The 5,759-nt window shown below is 34.7% G+C and overlaps 1 protein-coding gene across 3 annotated transcripts in view; it reads left to right on the plus strand.

Moving 5' to 3' along the window:
* The window catches only part of Tnpo1 (transportin 1), a 94,451-nt gene extending 92,358 nt beyond the window's left edge, over positions 1–2,093 (plus strand). For all 3 annotated transcript variants that reach the window (XM_004643474.2, XM_023703634.1, XM_004643475.2), the window contains exon 25: positions 498–2,093. The gene's annotated coding sequence lies outside the window, so the exon portion shown is untranslated. The remainder of the gene's footprint in view (positions 1–497) is intronic.
* Positions 2,094–5,759: the final 3,666 nt, after the last annotated feature.

Here is a 5,759-nt window from a genome sequence, read left to right on the forward strand (position 1 = left end):
CACAAATAAATAAATAAAATTTAAAAAAAGAAATTCTACAAGAAATGCTGTTTCATTTTGAAGAAAATGAAGTGACTTGTTAAATAGTTTTGTGGAACCCTGTGCGTGCGTGTGTGTGTGTGTGTGTGTGTGTAAGAAACCGGGGATTGAACTCGGGCCCTTGTGCTTGCCAGGGAAGCGCTTATTCCACTGAGCCATCTCCCCGGCCCCCAAATCCATTTTTGAAGAAGGTCAGCATGGCATTGTACAAGGTGGATTTCATCTATACAGATCACCACACACCCAGCTGTGTGTCCCCACCTCAGACTCACTTTTCATATCTGATATAAAGAGACTATTTGGCCATAGAAGAAGGAAATACCATGATTGTAACCACTGTAATGTTAGAGTTTATCCAGTTTCCTGTTTATGTAGATAAAGGTAGCATTGTTATTTAAGTTTATGGCTCTGAAAGAAGCAGTATTAAAAATGCAATTTTTTTTTTCTTTTTCTTCCAGGTCCTCCAGTCTTGGAGACTATGAGGGAGCCTCTGCACCAGGGAAAATGTTACCCTTTACAGGGGGGAAGGGTAAACCAGTAGGGAATACAGTACAATCCCAACCCTACTGGGCGGGGCGGGAGGGAGGTGTTGCCGTCACTGTATTAGGTCGATGTTGGGAAACGTTTTAACATCTGGAGCCTTTTGTGGGTGGAAATCTGTCTCCAGTTACAACTCCACACTGGATGTGAAGAAGCAAAAAACCAAATCTATTCAGTCTACTCACAAAGCAGTACATTCTGGAATATTATGGGGAATTGTATCAAAACAAGAACCATATAAATGATGCGTAGGGAAAAGAGAGGAACAATTCTGTAGCGCACAATAAAAGAAACCTAAGAATGGGGGTTATGTATGGTAAAGAAGCTTTTTCTTTTTAATTTAAAGGTTTTTATATAAATGTTCCCGCATTATGGGGCTGTGTTTTGCATGCTGATGAAGAGCTACACAAAGCTAATAAAGTTAAAATCAGCTTGCCTTCCCATAGTAGAAGCAGGTTCTTGGAAAATACAATTTAAGGTACCCCCCAGAAAATGTTGGAAATAAAACAAAACTAATTTGAACAACGAAGCACCCTGTGAAATGCCAAATGAGTCACTCCTTTTACCTTTGCGGGGTGGGCAGGGAGGGAGGAATAGGTGGGGTTGGGCATATCAAACTAAAGTTGACATCTTAATTTTGCATTAAACATTAGTGGATATAATTTGATGGTTGTACTTCATTAGATTTAATTTCTAGGCCAACACATGTTTTAAAGTGCAGTTTAAGGTTCAGGCATGCATTCTGGCTCATAGTGATTGAAAGTAATTTAAATTAGTGGGAAAGTAGCATGCTTGCATCACGTAGAGTGAGGTTGGTATTCATTTACCTATGTTGCGCCAGTTTGTCTTGCAGTTTACCAATTCAGTATAGCCCTGCATTTAAATTTTTTTAAGATTTATGGATTTTATTTTTATTAAGAATATAGATATATAAAGTACTGTAGTTTACAGCTAGGCCTTGCAATATCTTTTTAGGATCTGTTAGGAATAAGATTGACATTGTATTGTGTGTAACCTGCACAATGTGGAAAGCTGATATACCTGTGCAAAACCTTTGCCTCTGTGCTGTCAGTGTGATGTGCTTTCTGCATGGTTATATACTACTAGTGATTTCATCAAAACTTCTAAAATTTAAATTACATGGTAAAAAGTTCTGTAAAAGGCTGCATAAGTGTTAGTTGGCACATAAAGACAATTGTAGAAGTTGAAAATGATTGCTATAATTGATTGTTTATTCCCACTCAGCATATTGCCTTCTAAACTTTACTTTTTTTGTTCAAAGCATGATCTTAAAGATATGTTTAAGTTAATGGATGTAATGCAGGGTTCCTACACTGTTGGCGCATGTTGGTGGCCCTCTGTGCCCTAGATATAATGCACACAGGGTGCAAGTTAAAAGCTACAGAGTGAAAGTTGGTTTGGATCCTCTTCATTTCATTTGTTTAGCTTTTCTGTTATTTTTCTCTACTTACCATGTATTCCTGTGAATAAATCCTTGTTAAGTTAATGCTTTACTTTTCCTTTCATGTGTATTTTCTTATATACTGTGAATGTGAAAACTTAACTGGTACACTTGATCCTGTGTCCATATGAAAGTGCAAGTCTTTATTAATTTGGATTGCCTGAACAGTGTATCCCATGATGATGAAGGAAAATGGAGAGATTTTTCTTTTTAACTCTGCTGGTCAGAGATGAAGCCACGCCTTTCCATTTTTCAATGCTGCATATTTAATCTGCAACAAAAATGTTAAGCCATAACAGCCTTTTTATATTTTAGTTTGTCACCTTTGCATTGCAGAATAAATACTGAATAACCATTTTTATAAGCAGTTGCTCCTCTTTGCATGGTTCTGTTCTCTAAAAGTTGAATGATACAGCCATTGCACTGACATTTGAGCTGTGTGCGTGTGACTTGATAAATACCGTTTCAAAAAATTTCTGATGCATGGAAGCATGCAGAAAGGGGTGTGTGTACGCGCACGCGCGCGTGTGTGTGTGTGTGTGTGTGTTTGTTTTTGTTTTTCTTAACATGTCCTTTCACCTTCTTTTCCCTACTTTGGCTTTGCAAATTTCAGCCTGTTGAGCCTGAAATTAAATCATTTTATTATGCCCAATTTTTTAAAGAACTGCTATAAATTAAATTCAGAGGTACATGGCATTTTGTTTTCTAGTTCAGTTGTTTTAACTAGGAGCTCAGAATTTGCTCCTTAGTCTCTAAAACCTGAATAGGTAACTTTTGTCCTTAAAAATAGTGATACCTTTTAGAACTCCGTGTGGCTAGTATTCTGGAATAGGAGAGTAAATACTTCTAAGAAATGGCCAAATTTTTCTTGAAATGCAATAAAAGAAGTGCATAAAAACCTGTGATTAACAATTTAGTATTGGCAAAAATATTCGTCTGATTAAAAATCAACTTCCAATTAGAATGTCCATTTTGTACTCATTTGATCTGTTTCCATATTTAAATTATAATTTTAAAATAGAAAATAAAATCAAGTGAATAGAACTGGCAACCTGATAGTAGGTTAATTTCTTTTCCCATTGAGATTATTGTTCTTGATTTATATTGTATTTAGTTAAAATAGTATAGCACAGGAATTTGCAGAAGCCATTTAAGTTATCTTTCGAGTTAAGCTGTAATTTAGCATTCTTCTGATGAAACAGTACATCATGGGATATATATATATGTATATAAATATATGTAAAGCAATTTAATCTGTGTGTAGTCTTAATAGTTTTGAATGTTGACTGAATGTCTATGAGCTTGTGAGTTGTCTTTGTTACATTCCAGTGTTTCTGCCTCTTGGCATGCTTAGAGCACGGCTTACTTCATCTGCTCCTTACACACTAACACTCTTAGTGTGGTCAACTACAGAAATAGCCGCTGCTAAGTGATGTAGATTTTCTACTTGAATATTTTTATGTTGTAGGAACCTCAGGAGGTCAGTGTTTACTGTTTTATATATGCCTTCTTTTTCCTGTTTGAGCTTCTCTCTTTGAAGGATTCTAACAGAACAAAAGCTGCTGATCAACCTAAGTTGGAAACAGAAAGTGTATTTAATATAACTTAAATGCATGTTTGGCAGTTCCATGTTACAGTCCATTAGCAAGTGAACTTAGTGCCACAGATATTCATTTATTCAGGAAGTAATTTTGCTTTTTGTATTGTCTAATATATAATGACTTCATACTGTGTAAAAAAAAATCACTTATATTTTTTGGTTGGTTATTTCCAAAATAATCGACTTGTAAATATCTTTAAGAGCCAGTTCTGATGCTTTACATTATTGCTACTTGCTTTTGTTATGCAAGTTAAATTTCAGAATAGACTTTAAAACACTTAACCAAGCCATTACATCTTAAAAACAAGTAGCTTTTCTTTTTGTAATTAACATTGATAAAACACTGTGATTGTTTCGGTTAAGACTTTTTCATTGATCTGAATTGCTTAAATTGCATATATTGTAAAATAAGATCAGATGTATATTTTAAAATAATTTCCACTGACTTTCCTCTTGAAATGCTTTGTCTACTCAGTTATAAAATAGTGATAACAAGTTTTATCTCAGGTGAACACCCTTACATCATTTTTGCTTTCATGACATGTTTATAAAGGGTCATCATACTTAGTCGTTGTTTTGGTGTATTTCATTAGGAATCGTCCCTATTTTTCTAGTTTTAGCAGACTGAAGGGGTTTAGACTCCTACTCTCAACTCGCGTGTGTAGATTATTTGAAATCTAATTAATCTAATTTGGTTTTCCTCCAAACCCTGAAAATAGAAAAATTTCTCCCCCATTTGAAATTGTTCTGCATAGGTGAAATATCAGGATTAAACTGGTTATGTTTTAAACTCTTTAGTCTAAACTTCAGATCTTCGGCATGAGGGGGAAAAATGGTTTTGCTTTTTTGTTGTTTTCTTTTTTTGCTTTCTTTTGTTTTTGCTTCATATAATCTATATTCATATTGAATGTATTAACATAACGGTGCAAAAACATTCTTTCCAAGTGAAGAGTGTATCATGAATAACTGCAGTTTAAGCCCTCCCTTTGTTAGTACTTCAAAAACAGTTTTGCTTATTGAATTACTTTTACAAATGTTACAAAGGAGGAAAACACTAATTATTGCTACTCGTATATTAATGAGGTGTAGGCATTGGAATTGGTAAAGAAATCTAGTCCACAAATAATAACGGCCCTGGGATAATCTAGGTAAAATATTAATAGTTGTGTTGACAATATTATCTGTTAATACCATGCAGTAGCATCATATGCCAGCTTAATGCATTTTGTACTGTATTAAATATGGCAATACTTGTAATGACTCTAAATTTCACGTGAACTTTTGGTTTGATTCGCCTGTATACTTGCTGGGTAACTTGTGACTAATCTTTTTAGTCTTACATAGATCGTTCTCCCATTGGCTTTGTTTATATATAGATAATTCTTTATGCCTACTTACTGTGCATATTAATTTTTGAAGTATACATTTAAATGGTAGCAACTGTTAGGGTTTGTATCCTGGAATGTGTTGTGTTTAGATAAAAAGATGCATAACAGCTAAATGTATGCATGATTTTGAGGGAAGTTAAAATTGTGATTTTTTTCCCACTTGTATATTTTAAAACCAAGCCAAATCTATTTGCCAAGCAGTATATCACTAAATAGGAATGCCAGTAGTTTTCCTTTTTATAAGTTTTTTTAACCATAGGACCCCCTAATATTGTGGCTTACTGTACAGAATTGGCAGTTTCACAGGTCTGATTATCTTTCTCAAAGCCTGCTGTTAACATGGTTAGCCTGTAAGGCAGTGTTGGTCCACTCTTAATGTTGGCCTCATCGAGGATTCTGCTGTGCTTTTCCTCATGCTTCGTTTTCCTTTGTGGGTATACTAGAGCATACTACCAAATTGAGCTTGGTGGATTTTTACGGAAATAATTAGACAATACTGTGTAATTAACTACTCAATAGATTATCATCTTGTGAGAAAAGATTTGATGTGGTAAATGGCTTCATATTATAAAGCAGTTTCACACTTAGTATTCATGTTAACATTGGGTGCAATAATTTAGTGGCGTTAGCTTTAGTTATAAATAACTGGATCTTTCTGCTGACAACTTAGGTTGTATGAGTTATGCTTAAAAGCTTTAAATCTGATGTTTCCTGTACCTGCCACACCATG

Source organism: Octodon degus, unplaced genomic scaffold (genome assembly GCF_000260255.1).
Source record: "Octodon degus isolate 3935 unplaced genomic scaffold, OctDeg1.0 scaffold00177, whole genome shotgun sequence".
Lineage (NCBI taxonomy): Eukaryota > Metazoa > Chordata > Mammalia > Rodentia > Octodontidae > Octodon > Octodon degus.